The sequence below is a fragment of the Balearica regulorum genome, chromosome 8 (assembly GCF_011004875.1).
Source record: "Balearica regulorum gibbericeps isolate bBalReg1 chromosome 8, bBalReg1.pri, whole genome shotgun sequence".
NCBI classification, from domain to species: Eukaryota; Metazoa; Chordata; class Aves; order Gruiformes; family Gruidae; genus Balearica; species Balearica regulorum.
This window is the reverse complement of record NC_046191.1, coordinates 18,453,222-18,469,164: the sequence shown is the minus strand read 5'-3', so window position 1 is coordinate 18,469,164 and position 15,943 is coordinate 18,453,222. Positions and strand designations below refer to the sequence as shown.

General features: G+C 40.9%; 1 protein-coding gene across 14 annotated transcripts in view; it reads left to right on the top strand.

Annotated features, from left to right (window-relative positions):
- Window positions 1–15,943, top strand: part of ZNF644 (zinc finger protein 644) — an 81,065-nt gene that overhangs the window by 23,198 nt on the left and 41,924 nt on the right. For 2 of the 14 annotated variants that reach the window (XM_075759894.1, XM_075759893.1), the window contains exon 1: window positions 6,049–6,223. The exons of 3 other annotated variants lie outside the window; for them this stretch is intronic. The gene's annotated coding sequence lies outside the window, so the exon portion shown is untranslated. Of the gene's footprint in view, window positions 1–5,825; window positions 5,937–6,048; window positions 6,224–6,462; window positions 6,593–6,979; window positions 7,086–15,943 lie in introns of those variants that run through there. 9 more of the 14 variants (XM_075759892.1, XM_075759886.1, XM_075759898.1 and 6 more) reach the window with 7 other exon arrangements.

The window sequence follows — 15,943 nt, the reverse complement described above, 5'->3', positions numbered from 1 at the left end:
AAAGACCAAGGTTATTTAATTATTATTGATAATTAATCCAGGATTTGTTAATTGATAATGTTTATTACGGTGGTACCTGAGGAGCAGCTAAGAATGGAGCCTCGTGTGCCAGGCAGACAGTGCTGCCCCAGCAGCTGCTCCTCTCTAAGCAGTGGCAGATGACAGTAACACTCTGTAGTGGTGAGACTGAAAACAGGAGACAACTGTGGGAAGCTGAGTAGGGAGCTGCTGCCCTCCTGACAAAAGCTGGTTTGTAATTGCTAGTGCAGGCCTAGCCGAGGGGAGCAGGTCTAAGCAGCAGACATGGGATTTTCCTACTGGTGCATATGGACAGAAGCCTGGCAATGGGCAGACAGAGTGCCAGTTGTCTTTGTTATGTAATGTGGGAAATGTTTTCCTAGCTGGGAGATTTAAAACCCTCGTAACAGTACGACAGTGGCAAGTGCTAATATTTCCCTAGGTAGAGTTTCTAAATATCCATCCGTTGCAAAATATTTTATTTCAGGATTAACTTTACATTGGGATTACCATTAAGAGAGACGTAGGTTTAAATGGCATATAATTTTACCTATACATTCTTACTGCCTTCTTACTGTTTTACTGGCAATTCTAAAAGTTTAATTGATACTGACAAAGATGACTAGAATATCTTGATTTGTAGCAGAGATTAACTTTATATTATAAATAAAATATATTTTTTGTTCTGTCTGAAAAATAGACAAGACTAGACAATCCTCTTTAATTAACGTTGACAACTGTATTTCAAAAGAGCCTATGGAACAAGCAAGCCAACAAAACATGAATCAACAGCTCAAACAAAAAAAAATTTAAGAAAAGTAATTTTTCCTCTTTCAATTTTACAATGTTGAAATAAATCAAACTGCTTCAATTCATTCTGTTATTAGTTCTAAAATTTCAATGGAAATAATTACTGATTGTTGAAATAACCAGTAAATTGAGTTCCTAAATTTGATTGTATTGGTGAAATGAGTACTATATCTTTGTAAGAAAGGCCAAGAAACCTGAAACATCTCTGTAGGATGAAAATAAAAACTCTGTGGCAAGTTGAGCGATAACACACAGATATCTTTCACATCATGTTTCTGTGGCCTTGTTTCTGTAGTTATGAGGGTCTATGGGCAAGGACAAGACAAACTTTATAGGTAAAGGTAAGATGTTTTATTAAAACAACCATCTTAGCTGAAAAAAAAAGTTATGTCTTGGGTACTCAAAAACTACTCTACTTTTTCAGTTTATAGTAGTAGATTTAATAAATGATGCCAATTTTCCCTAAAACCCCCATTTTTGTCTGAAATTCAGACATCAAGGATGATTTCAATTTTGAAAATATTATGGAAGACAAAATTTGCTACCAAAGGCTATGGTATAAAGATGAGATCAAAGTAGTAAATGGAGAAGGGACATGGATGGGATAAATGCAATGTATCCATTACCTAAGTGCATTACTATTTTGAAAATCATACAGGCTTAAATTGTTGTACAACTCAAAACTATATAGTTTAATCTTTTATCTGTTGTTTTGGTTGCTATATACAGGATAAGCAGAGTATTTTGTTACTGAAAGGAATGTGTCAACTGAAAATGAAATTTTCAAAGAATGATGCATACAGTGGATATATTTCCATGGTGAAGCTTTTTGCATAGAGTTAATGAAGTGCTTGGGGTCCTAGGGAATAAAAGGTACTATATAAATGTAAGAAATTATCATTAAAAAGTTTTTCCCTCCAGGCATTTGGGATTTTGCTGTGTGTGTTACAAGGAGGCATTTGCAATCTTCTTTCATTCAAAATGCTTCAGCTTAGACCTGATCCAACTCTCCCTCCGCAGCTTCAGCTACAAAAATGTTTATATGAAGAAACAGTTTCTAAATTGGTTTCAGTTAATTATATTTTGCTGCTAACATGAAAGAGCCTGCCTTGGTTTAAGCTTTTTATAACCATTTTGAAGACCGAGGAACTAGGTAGCAAGCTATCTCAAGAGATTTTCAAATGCTGTTTTAACCATTATTAGGCCTTCTCTGCATTGGTGGAGAAATAATACAGGACAGAGTCAGAATTCCTGGAAGCAAAAAGCCAGCTGTGCAAATCTGGCTTAATTTTCAAGAATCGTATTGTATGGTCCTTTACTGGCCGCACACGTTCTTTCACTGATCTTAAGAGTGCCTTACTGGAGGCTGGTCCTAAAATTTCTATTTCATGCACACATGCAATCCCAATTTTGCATCATTTTGTGTATATTTCTCAAATCTTCTTAATCCAACATGCAACCTTTAGGATTATCTACTACTTTGCACAGATTATAAGCATAAGTGGCAAAACTGGTGGAATTAGAAATCAAAACAAGAGCTCTGGCACAACTGGACATAATCTTTTTACCACACTGCCATTTTGATAAAATGTTGCAGTTATGTGCTCCGTGAATTCATGCCAACCATGGATTTTTCTTCAGATCCACAGATTGTGTGGATCATAAGCATTTTTTAGAGAGTCCACTACCGCTTATGGAATTGGGCCTTTTAGCTCAGTAGTAAGTTGAGGCATTAAACAAAGTGCTAGGTATCTTTAACCTCTTAATAAAATTGTGAGATTTGGCAGCATAACTAAAGTTCAGATTTCCTTACGCTAACCATTTTACATGTTCACAAATAGATGTGAAATGTAATAATACACTGCATCATCTTCTCTAAGTTAATGCTTTTATAGAATTTGGTGTTTTCCTTCAACTGTTAATTGCAGAATTGAAGGAAGAATTGCTGTTGCTGAAAAATTATCTGCTAGGGGACAAAATGTATGTAAGTGTGATGACCTTAAAATAATTGGGTGTAATAAAACACATGATATTCAGCAAGAAGCATAGTGGTAGTATTAATATTTGCTTTTTTATGTTTTTATTGTTTGTATTTTGGTTAGCATGGAGTACATATGATGAGGAATCTTAGATGAAATCAGTGGATTGCATGAGATGATAATGTTTCTTGTGTTTAAGAGCAGTGGAAAATGGTCCATACTGCTCCAGAATATCAGAACTTGATTTTATAAATGTATCTTTTCAGAAAACAAGCTTAATTCTCAGAAGAATAACATTAGCACTCATTAGGGGACTGAGTGCTTTAGGGTACTGTTAATGAAATTCATAGCCTTTTGCCTGTGGGCTATCAGTTTGAATTCAGTCTAACTCAGTGGAGATTAAAATTGGCCTATTTAATGGCCTTTTAGTCATCTCTAATGAGATGAGTTTGGTGGGTCTCAGTCCCATAGCATAAACCATTCGCAGTGCCTTCTCCTAACTGGCAAGCTCCAGAGAAATCCCAAAATTTAATGGATTCTGGGGAAAATTAATCTCTGATACAATGAAAAAAACCAAAGAAAAGCAAAAGCCTTGATTCACATTGGTTACATGAGCACTAACAGACACATTATTTTTAAATGTGGAATTTATAGTGATATATAAAGTTTATAAATTAGCAAATTAGTTGAGCGTGTGACATATGTTGGCACACAGCTATACAGAATGTAACATGACAAAGACTCCCAAAGGGGATATCTACTATACCTGTGCATAAGATCACACCAACACATGCAATGTTTTAATGTCTCTGGGATTCATTTCTATCAGAAAAAAATAGGATCAGAACGGGTATCTGTATAGTAACTGCAGTTATAGAAAATTATGCTGAAAACAATGATTGCCTAGTCTGCCTCCATTGCTTCACAGCAGAGTCCAATGCTTCTAATCTTTTTCTATGAATATTTAACTTAAAAAATATTAACAAAGTTTCCAGAACCATCTAGAGAACATACACCAGTTTTATTTATCCATATCATAGTAAAACTTCCTAATGTCTAACCTAAATTTCTTTCAGTGCAGTTTGAAGCTGTTAATTTTTGCCCTGTCTGTAGTGAATTTAGTGGACAATGTATTTTTCTCCCCATAGTCTTTTCTTCTCTAGACTAAAAGGTCTCAAGCATTCCTATTTTCAATTAGGGTCATGTATTTTAAAAAAATTTCTTTTTTTCCCCCTTCCCTGTAATCCCTTCTGTTGGACTTTTTTGAAAGAAATTTTTCTTGAAATGCAGAGCCCAAATCTGAACACAGCATTAGAGCTGAGGCTTTACTAGTATTAAATGAGAATTTCTTTGTATGTCCTAGATATGACATTTCTGTTTACACATCTCTCTGTACTGGAGTTTTTTGCACAACGGTGTGACATTGTTGATGCATGTTCAGTTTGTGATCTACTCGGATCCCCAACCCCTTTTCTGAAGGGGTTTATTCATCTGTTTCCAGTCTTGTAATTGTGCAATTGTTATTTTCCTACTTAAACATTGAAGTTGGCACTTATATTTATTCAGTTGCATCCTATTTCTGCAACCAGTTTGTCAAGAATGTTTTGAATTCTTTTCTTGTCCTGCAACACACTTGCAGCTCTGCCAGTTTGGCATTGTTGGCAGATCTAATCAATGTAAACTGTACTCTGTCATTCACATAATTAGACTTGGTACCACACTCAGGACATACCTACCTCCAAGGAACCGTATTTGCTATATCCTCCTTTTTTTCACAGTGAAGCATTGCTGATGTAGTTTTGCTTCACTGCAGTCATTTTATTATATATCTTTTGCTTGCTCAGTTAAGAGTTCTGAGACAGTGTCAAAAGCCTTACTTAAGTCATGCCATAACAGATCTAGTGCTACTCCCATCCATGGCCCGTTATACTGTCAGAGCATGGGATGAGTTTGGCTTGATATGATTTTCTTGACAAATCCATGTTGGCTGTAACTTATCACTTCATTAGCTACCATGTACTTAAAGAAGTGTGATTATTTGCTTCAATACTTTTCTGGGAACAGAGGCTGGAATGATTGACAGTTCTTGGCTCTACCTATTCCCTCCTTTTGAATTATATGTGCTATGTTTTTCCTTTTCCCTGAAATCTCAGTTGTCTTCGTGAGCTCTCAGTGACGATTGCTCACACCTCTAACGTTGCCATAATCAACTTCTTACTCCAGTATGAAATCCTCCAGGCCTAGCAAATCCGAAGAAAAATCCCAAATTTCTCAAAGCAGTCTCTACCCGCTTGCTACTCTCCCCTGAATCCCTGCCTTTTGGAATCGGGGTTTGCCATCAGAAGCATTAATCTTGAAGAAAAAATGGCACCGAATGCTTGTACTTTCTCGGTGCCACCTCAGAGCTTCCCGCCTCCCTGAATGGCCTGACGAGCCCCGGGCCGTCTCCTCTCTCCTCTCGTCGCTTCTCTGCTCTCAGGTTTCCTGTTTCCTTCTCACAGCGTTCGCCAGCCGCGGCTTGTCGCAGGAGCCTGCCTTGCTCACTGGCACGGCCAGCGCCTTTCTACGGCTCCTGCAGCACTTGACCTAGTTTTCCACTTTCTGTGGGAAAGGCAGCGCCAAGCAACTGACGCTCCGACGTCCCGCTCCCGAGCGCGCTGCGCGGCTTGGCGCAGGTGAGGGGAGGCCGCGCCGGGCGGGCGGCAGCCGCGCTGGCAGCCTGCCCGCTGAAGAAAGGAAGGTCTTTTCGGAAACCGTTCCCCCGCCTGCGGGAGGCATTTCCGTCCTGTGCCCTGAGCCCTGCCGGAGCGACCTGCGGGGCCGGGGCCTGGGCCGCCGCCCGCCCTGGAGGAGCCGCGCGGGGCGGTAACGGCCGCACACCTGCCACCGCCGAGAAGCGCGCCCCCCCGGCCGCGCGGCTCGCTGAGGGAGGGGGCTGGGGAGCGCCGGCGCGGGAAGGCCGCACGCATGCGCGCTCCGTCCCCCCGGGACGCGTGTGCGTGTGGGGGGGGGGGGGGGGTGTGTGTGTGTAGCCGCGCGCGGAGTGGCAGGGGGTCGGGAAGCTTGCGTGGTGACGTCATGACGCCGCGTTGGACGTAACCCCGGCGTGACGCACAGCCCGGCGAGCCCGTGAGTTTCCCGTTATGCTTTTTTTTTTTTTTTTTTTTTTTTAAAATGCCCTCTCCCCGCCCCCCCGCGGGCCGCCGGGAGGGGAGGGGAGGGGGCGCGCACGCCGCTCCGCGCGGCGCCGTGTGGGGCGGGGGCGGTGCGGGCTGAGGCGGGCGCGGCGAGCCGGCCGCCCTAGCGGCGGTTGGCGGGGAGGGCGGCTCTGCCTCCATCCTGCCGCATCGGGGAACATGGCGGCCGCCTCCGACCTGGTGCGGCACCGCGAGTCGGCCGCAGCCGCCCGCGCCGCGGTAAGTGGCCGGGCCGAGGTGGCAGCGGTGGCGGCGCGGCGGACAGAGGGCGGGCGGGCGAGGCGCTCCCCTCCCTGGCCTTCCTCGTCGCCTCCCTCCGTCCCCGCCGTCGCCCCCTCCCCGAGCCGGCGAGCGGCCTCCCCGGTGCCCCGGCCGGGCCGGACACAAAGGGCTGTGCCGAGGAGGGTTTTGTTCGGTCACATGAAGCGGCGCAGCCAGTGAGCGCGGACCAGGGAGGGGGGAGCGGGGCCGCCGCCATTGCCAGGCGCGGAGGAGCTGGGCAGCCCGGTGCCGCCGCGGCGGGGCCTAGGGCGCGGGGAGAGCCGCCCGGGGCCGGGCCGCCAGCAGCGTGGGGCCGCAGGGAGCCAGGTAATGCCCCGCGCGGCGCCGCCGGGGCAGGAGGACGCCGCCGCTCGGGGGTGGCCGGGGTCACCCTGGGGGGCTCCGGCAGGCGTTGGTCTCCTCCCGCCGCCTACCCCGGCGTGCCAAGGCGGCGCGGCGCGTCCCGCTGGGCGGACCTGCGCTCTGCTTCTCGCCGCTTCGCTGCCGCTCGCCTCCCTAGTGCGGGTCGCCACACATGCTGCCCACCCGGGCTCATGGTCAGCCCGGGAAAGGCTGCCTGCTGCTGTCCTGGGGCAGGAATAACCTGCGATCCCCTCCCTCCTCTTCGTTCTCTTCCTTCTTGGCTTGAAGTAGGGCGGCTCTGAAACGCACGGTGTTGTTACAAAGGGCTGGCAAGTTCCTGGCCCGCCGTGGGACTGGCCGGTGTGTCCTGCCTACCGGGGCAGTGCCGCTGTCTGCAGTGCGTGGGGCTGCGGAGCCGGGGTGGCTTACAACAGCGAAGGAAAAGTTAACAGTTCAGGTATCAAAGTCGTGTTCGGGCTCCCAGCTGCTTCAGGGTTCGGCGGTTTCTCTGACAAAGTTTGCGTTACATTGGGTTGCGGTGATGAGCGTCATCTTGACCGATGTGATTTACCTGAGATTTAGAAAGTCTCTTTCTTCTTATGGCCTGTATGTAACCTTTAGCGTATTGGAAATGCTTCTGTTGGGGTAGTGTAGGCTATAAACTGACAAGTCACGGTGGTAATGAAAAACAAGCATGGTATATCAAAATAGGAACCCATCAGTGTTGTACAACTCTGGCCCTTTAAGCAAAATCTCATTTGCAGTGATATTCTGATTCTTGCCCCCCCTTCTAGCACATAATTTAATTATGAAGATTGTGTCATGGAACTTAGCTTTCAGACGCATATGGGGAATGAATGTGCACCAGATTTTAGAGTAAGAAGCCATTTCGTGTTGTATAGATTAATAAACTAACACATGGGACAAACACTCTTAAGAGGCTGATAAGCACCTCTGGAATTCCACCACAGAGTTGTACCTTTTACTGAGAAGTTCGTGCCATACATTTATTTTTTTTATACAAGTTGCGAAATAATTTTTCATTCAAATTATAAGACAAATCTCTAAAGAGAAGATTCTTCACAGTTGAGAGTGAAGTGCTTCAGAGTTTTGGTAACTTAGTGTGATTCTTGTGTGTAGAATTCTTCACTGCCTGGCTTGTGCAGGGTAGCTGATTTGAGGGCAGAATAAATGGACTGATTAGACGATGTGAAATAGATCTGGAGAAGCTTTTAATGGGTCACTTAGATGCAGAGAAAATGCAGCAATTCTCTTATTGGAGAGGAGTTTAAGTAGAGTGCATGGAGGAGCAGTGCAGTGTGACAATCCTATTACACTGACTTATAATCAAAGCTGATATTGCAAACCTGTATACTGTAACTGCAGAGGGATGCGGTGCAGAGTTACAAAAGAATTACAACCAGAATTGAAACTAATAATCTTCAAAATACTGTCTTAAAATAGTTTCTTCTCATGTCTAGCATTCATTAAAATTGAATTTTTAATTTAAAAAATTACCCACAGAATAGGAGGTTTGTGGAGAAAAAACGTTATTGTTACTGTTGCTAAAGAAACTTTTCTTTTTATAGATATATTTTTCTTTTGTTTTCTGTAATCTGTATGATATTTTTTATATTAAAAAAATCTTTGGCAAATATCGTTGTTAAAAAATCGGAGCAAAGGTGTAGTACTCTGGTGGTTTGGTTGTTTTTTTGGGTTTTGTTTTTTTTTTTAAGTTTCATGAAGTCCAGCATCTAGTTTATACTGAGTAGCACTAGAAGGAATATGCCTAGGAAAGTGTGTATGAAAGTTCTTGAGTGAATGCTGAAAGAGACTACTACTGTTTTCAAATCACAACAGGTGACCTGGCAAGTAGGAGGAGAAGGCACTGATCACTTAGAGCATCGTTGTGAGGTTATTTAGTACAGCAACAATTGATTGAAATAGGACCATCAGCAATTGAATAGGCAGGATGTTAAACAACAGTGGCAATGCCTTCCACTTTAAAATAACAGTGTAGGCTGAATTTCAATATGGACGCTGAATTCAAGAGTTGTCAGTGGAATTTCTTGTGGAATAGTTTGTGCTGACACTTGCAAGTATGAGCAGAACCTACTAGCATGTACACTTTTTTTTTTTTAATTCAAGCCTTTTGAAGTCACTTCTGGAGAAAATGGAATTGAAAAGGGAATAAAATTCTCCATAGTAATAAAACACGCTCGCACACAGTTATTAATTTCAAACACTTTCAGACTTTTTACCAGATCAGAGAACTTAAAACTGGAAAAAATACAGAATGTCACTTGCTGTGCAGTTTCACCTGAAGCTGGTTTGAATTAAAGGTCTTTGAACAGTTGCTGATTGGCTGCGTTTGTCTGGCTAGTTGATAACTCATTTTCCTCATGTTTTTACTGTTTCAAACAATTTTGTCTTCAGCAAAGTTCAAGTGATGAGACTGTTAAGGACTGCCTTGAGATACTTAATTCCCTCTATTTTAATACTAAATGCACTACTCTAATGTTAACAGTTATTTTAAGCCAAATTGAATTAGTTCCCTCTGTGCTCTGGATTGTGACTGTACTGTATTATGTATTCAGAGATTGGGAGGAAAATAATTTTATGAAATTAGGTTACATCTGAACAATGTTGCACTCACTTAAATTGACTTTGAGACTGGTTTAAGTTGGCCTCCAAAGCCTGATTTCTTTAGATGAAAATAGTGTCCACCTAGCTTCTGAGTGTAAAGAAATCCCTGGTGAAATAAACCAAAACAAGTCTGTCTTCTCTAAAAATATGTTCATTTATCTTCTTGAGCACTCTAAATATAAACTGATTTTTGGGTAATTAACATATTTTCTTGCCCCTCCCCTGCCCCCCCAGTGTCAATGCAGACTTCATACAGCTACTGGAAAAAGAGCTGAAGTTACCCAAGGAAATTGTGAATGCTGGTCATTCTATCTGATATACATAAAGATACTCCTGGGCTGTCTGGGTTAAAGGATTTCATGTAGTTTGTAGTATCATGTAAAAATACCCTTTTCATACTTAATTTAAAAAAAAAAAAAAAACAAAAAACCATAACACTTTTGTGCCTGTATACATTGTGTCCCTTAAATCAAAACTTGTGTCAGTTTGTAGGAACCGTTCACACAAGCAGTGACACTAGAAAAGTCATGCTGATGTTCTACAGAACTGTAGAAAGGCTTCTCTTTGGTAGGGAAGGGTATGAAATGGTAACTATGACTTCCCCAGTTACATAGAAAGACACACAAATACAGTGCATCTCTACAGTGCAGTAATACTGTGACATGTAATTTGATGCTCAAATATCAGCTGTCTGTCAAGAAAGACCATGTAATGAGTTTGCATAAACTTCTAATGTGTATTTTTTCAAAAAATTGAGAGGAGCATGACAGTCACAGGATCAGTCATACTACCTAGTATGCGATGCAGTGTCATGTAACGAGTATTTCATCTTGGTACAAAGCCTACCCAGAATTCTATGGTATTTACTCGTAAGTGGTATTGCTTCATTGGAGACCAAGCTTTTTTTTTTAATTTAAAAGTAAGGAGATAAAATAATCCAAATAAAAATGCGTATGCAATTGTGCTGCATTTCTGTCACTGTTCAACTGTACACAGCAGCTGTTACGTTGATAAAATGTTGCAGCAATGCCCTTACATTGCCAATGAGGTTAAAGCGGGGGGGGGGAAGACAGTGGCTTAACAGTGAGTATGCATTTTTTGGTTTTGGTTACACTAAATATTAACTCAGTATTTCTGAGCAAATGTGGTAATACAGAGTACTCTTGCCCCAGTAGATGTAATTGTGATACTCTTGGTATGGGAATTGCTGGTTTCAGATATGACTAAATCCAGCTACTGGGAGTGGTAAATCTCTAGTTGACATTTATTGATTGATACTGAGTGCTTAATTTTACATATAATCGACTAGTTGAAGGATGATAGGATATTTAGCAATTCAGTATTTCTCAAAACTTAATCCAGAGGATGCGAAGTTCATGCTCAAATCAGAATAAAGGTCAGATTGCTAGGCTTTGGAATATTTCAGGCCTATTGTTAGTGTGCAACAACTATTTTCAGTATGCTTAACATTGCAAGTTAGATACTTACCACACTTATAAAAGCTTTGGAGTTTTGGAGACTGGAGTACAGTCTTATTCTTTTCTGAGTGAAAATAAAAAAGGTTGAAGTTGCAGTCTGAGATATTTGCAATCAGATTTTTTTAATAGAGGGACATTATTTTGTGAGTATTTGAATGATTAGATTTTTTGCTTGCCTTAGATTGGGTACTTGATAATGTTATAGTCTTCACAAAGCAGCTGGAGGGGGGGAAAGGACGCATCTTGGGAAACAGGATGGAAGGAATTACAGGTGCCTTACTGATTTGTCCAATTGTAGCTGAAGACAGGGATCAAGATCATTGTAACTTTCCTGGTTTCTGGGCCAACCGTTAGTACTCCCTTGTAAAAATACTTTCCACAGCAAAGTGATAGAACACAAGCAAAATAAGGTGCAAAGTATGTCTCATATAATTTACCTTTATTTACAGGCTTTTACCTGATATGTTCTATTTTAGTTTGAGTGAAAGAAATGAAGAATTTCTTAACAAATGTAATCATTGTAATGTTGAAAAGTAATAATGAATCCCTCCTGCCTGCCTCTTCACAGAATAATAATTTGGTGTGTTGATAACTTGAGTTGTGCTTTGTCCCAACTGCTTTCCCAGTGGGGCTCTTTAATGGGGACAGGGATGGGTTTTCCACCCAGGTTTTCTTTCCAGAAAAGGCATACAACAGGAGGTCAGGGGACTGCTTTTGGAAAACTGTTGGTTATGTCTGCTTATAAAGTATGGCAGCTCTGAAGCTGCTCCTTGCTGCTGCTGGTAGGAAGTGGTAGGTATCTGTTTCTTGTCTGGCTGCAGTCAGTGGGGTGATGGGTGGTGGTTATGATGGGTTTTTTTTTGTTTTGCTTTGGGTTTTGTTTTGCTGCTTTTCATAGTGTTCTAGTTGGTAGGTTGGTTGGTTTTTTTCAATTTCAGTTTTTGTCTTCTTGAGTGGCTGTCCTCTGAATATTTCTGCCATTTGCTTCTGATTCGCTCAACTCTCCTAGGAGCACTAAGTGATATAATTCTTGATGACTGCTTTTTGAAAAAGCCCTTAATGTTTATAATTTTTGTTGCTGATATTTTTCTTCATCTTCAAATGTAGGCACATAAACCAGTTTTGTGGCTGTAGAATTTCAGAAACTGTCTCTGATACTAACTTGATTTTCCAAATTTATCTTTTTCAATCAGAAAAGGGAGGAACTTTATAAAATTTATATCCTAAAATTAGGCTCCCAACCACCAAAACAGTTGTAGATTATTGAAGTATGCATGGTATTTATGATTATTTTGTTTGCAAATAAACCACCTATTCTTACAGATGTTCTTAGGACCCTTCACCAAAGACACTAGATTCTGTGTTCCCCTGTGACAATTGGTGGGGAGGAGAGAGAAGGGGAGTATTTTTCGCAGAAGCTGTTTTTTGTTGTTACCATAAGGTGGCTTGATGTTAGAAATGGTATTTTCAGCAGAGGACAGCCTTTGCCTGAAAAGTTCCAATATAAATAACTTTGTTTCTTCACACAGAAGTGCTGGGTTTTGTTGTTTTAATACCATAGTTGCTATGAGTGTATCTTCTATGATAAAGTTTTGATTGTATGTGCTATCACAGGGAGTGGGAAGTGACGGTTCTGCAGCTGGTTTCTCCCAGCTCTCCCACAGTGAAGTAGGTACTTTGTCCTCTTCTGCTTCCTCTTTTTTTTTTTAATATATGTATTGACCGAGAACAGAAAATAACTGCATTATATACAAATTGTAAGGAATGTTAGAACTCTGAAGTTACTTTAAGAACAGTTTTTCATCTTCTGGGCAGTTGAGAACAAAATACTGGTTAGCACTCCCTACCCAGGTACTTATTAACACAAAAAAAAATTGTTGTGGTAGTTTTCTTCTGGGGGAAAAATGGAGAAGATAAATTGAGGGGACATGTGATGGTGAATTAACCTAGATAGGTTGCGATGAAAAAATTTGGAGGCTTTGGAGCAATTACAGAATGCGAGGGAGTGGAGCTTGCATGTCTAGTATGTGAACTGAACTGCTGATGAAACTGACGTGGAAAGGTTGCTTGTGTGGTACATAAACCAAAGAAGACTCTAGATACTGTCTGTTTATTCTTTCTACATCTTTGCTTTGGGGAAACCTCTGAAGGTTTGTTTTGTCTGACTTGTTTTCTTGTAAGTGCTTTGGGATAGTGATTGTTTTTTCTGTGTCCTTATAAAGCCTTGAATGTATTGGAGGATAGTGACACATGTTGTGATGAGAAGTGGTGGACTTGCTGATGAGCTGCTTTAGCACGGATTCTCACAGAGCTTTCCTGTTGTTAGTGTTTTGAAGTAAGGTAGGCACATCAGTGGTGTTCAGTGCCATGTTTCTGTAGAGGACAAGCACCTGTTCCCAGACTTCCTAGGTGGTGAGACTTAATGGCTAAGTTCACTGTGATTCTCACTGCTACACATGTGGCTGAAAGTGCTGGGAGAGGAACAGCTTGTCCAGAAAAAAATTGTTCCCCAGGTCTACCTCTCTACTGTGATTGTAAGACTGCTGTTGCTTTTCACAATTTTACTAGCAGTAATGTGCATTAATAGCCATTACATATTTCTGCACAAGGGAGAGAATCAAAAATAGAAAGGATACTTGGGAAAAACCATTCAGGTTCCTGTATGACTGAAGTGTCATACTATTTCTAAAAATACCATAAAGGTACTGTGATGGTTCATTTTTAGAAATGTCTTTTAGACACTAAAAACAAGGTGGGAATTTGCCTTCCATTTTTAGTCCAGTGAAGTTCTAGCAGAGGTGAACAGAGAAGATGATGTGCAAAAGGTAGTCTAGCAAGGGTTTACATCAAAAACAAACTGATCTGGTTGTTGGCTGGGATAGACTTAATTTTCACAAGAAGCTGGGAGGGGACACAGCCAGGACAGGTAACCCAAACTAGTCAAAGGGATATTCCATGACATCACGCTCAGTTTATAAGGGAGAGCTGGCCAGGACAGGCTGGGCATTGGTCCCAGATGGTGAGCAAATTGCATTGTGTATCACCCGCTTTGTATATTCTAAGTTCTGTTGCTGTTCTTTTCCTCTTCCTTTGCTGTCCTAGTAAACCATCCTTATCCAAACCCACAGGTTTTACCTTCATTTTCCGATTCTCCTGCCCATCCCACCGTGGGGACGAGGAGCGAGCAAGCAGCCACATGGTGCTCAGCTACTGGTTGGGGCTAAACCACAACACACACACAAAAATTGCGATGTTATAGTGGGAGGTTGTTGGGATTTTTTTGCAGGAATTTTGTGTGTGTGTGCAGTTTATGTGTGTTCCTTTGCCTATATATCCAGATAGATCTTTATAAACATTTACATAGAGACAAACAATTAAAATCTTCTTTATGGTTTTCCAATGTAAGAGTATTGTGATATGGAACAAGATACAGAATGCTAAATTTTGGATAATGTATTGACATTTAGTAAAATTGTGAAGACATCCAGGTTCTGTAGTCTCTTCAGAAGTTCAGCAATGTCCATTAGGGAATTAGAGAGATGAGTTTATACTTTTGCATAAAAAGTACTATCCCAGAAGAACATGTGAGGTGATCATTTTGGTGTTTAGGATGTTAGGTGCTGTTTCAAATTAAGTTCTATTTCATGTATTTCAAATAACTTGGCTTTAGGTCCATCTAGTAAGCTGGTCCTGAAGCATGCTGATGCATACTGTTTTCAAAGGATGAAAATATAAATGAGGGAGGATTAGTGATACCTTGTGTTGTGGTTTCCATGCTCATCTTAAAACAAAGACTTCTTCCAACTTAGTAATATTAATACTAGGACCCAGGGTGATTTTGTTCAAAGTAATCTCTCTGTGACTTCACTTTCATTCCACCGAATAGTTTTACCTTGACTTTTCCTTCAGGTTTTTAAGTCATCTTCTGGAATGCCATTTTCATCAGGAGAAAGTGCACTGTTTTTTATATTCTTCAGGTTGTCCTTTTTCTTCATGTTTTCTGTCACTGTAGATTCATTAGCATTTCTTCCTGACCTTAAAGGAGATTTTAGCATTCAGAAATGAAAACCAAAGCTGTATGATGTTAATCAACAGCTTATTTTAAAGAATAGAAAAATATTAAAGTGTCATCTGTTGTTACCAATACTTCTCTATTCAGAATCCATACTTTGGTTTTAATAGGACAACCCTATTAGTGTAAAAAACCAGATCAACAAAATCCCCCCCCAACAGAAAACAAATTAAAAAATCCCACCCCAAAACCCCCTCACCTTTTCTTTAGTGTTACCTTCAGTACCAATCTGAGTGATTTATGACTTCCTATACCTGATAAAAAAATAAAGACACAAATATCACATTGTTTTCTTCTACATATTGTAAATTCCCAGCAATTTTCTCATAGGCTTAAATATAGTCAAGGAATAGCTTTGGTTAGGGTATTCTGAAGTCCAGTTTTGGAGAAGTTGATATGTTCTGTGCTGTAACTTCCTTTGTTTTCTGTTTTTAGTTTTGTGAATCTGGGGATAAAGACTGGTTATTTCTTAAATTTGTAGTAATATGTATTTCTGTACTTTTAAGAGTTCTGGAGAGTAGTTCATGGCTCTTACTTTCTCTGAAGCTGTTTAAAGTTGATTAAGTAGAAATTAAGTTCTGAGCATTTTTATCAGAATTGTTGTAATTAAGTATGCTTCTATATGTTCTCCATGAACATAAGGAAAAGTTCCTCTCTCTCCTTTTATTCATTTAAACCAGAAGATTTCACGTTTATAGATATTCTCTAAGCATTTAATGTTGATTACAGTTTCTTCAGTGTTCCTGCCAAAACCAAGCACAAAATACTGAGGCTAAACTTGAAAATCTAACTTGTATGTTTACAAAATTCCCAATACTGAGCTAAGATAGTAGCTCTGGGGCCAGTCAGCAGGCAAATAGTCAACCCTATTTATGAACCTAAAAGTAGGCACAGAACCTCTGTTGACGTAGGTGACTAAGTTTTTGGACGTTAGTCAACATCTATGTGAATTTATGAAGCCTTTGCAGGAGATAATCTGGTGGTTGTTTTAACTGTGAGTGTCCAAGAAAATGGCAACGTTTCCTTTACCTTAGGTGCTCACTTTCATTTGTTTTAAGAAGCTTTGTTATTAGTGCAAATAACATAAGCTGTTTACTTGCTAGAAGAAAATATTTCTGT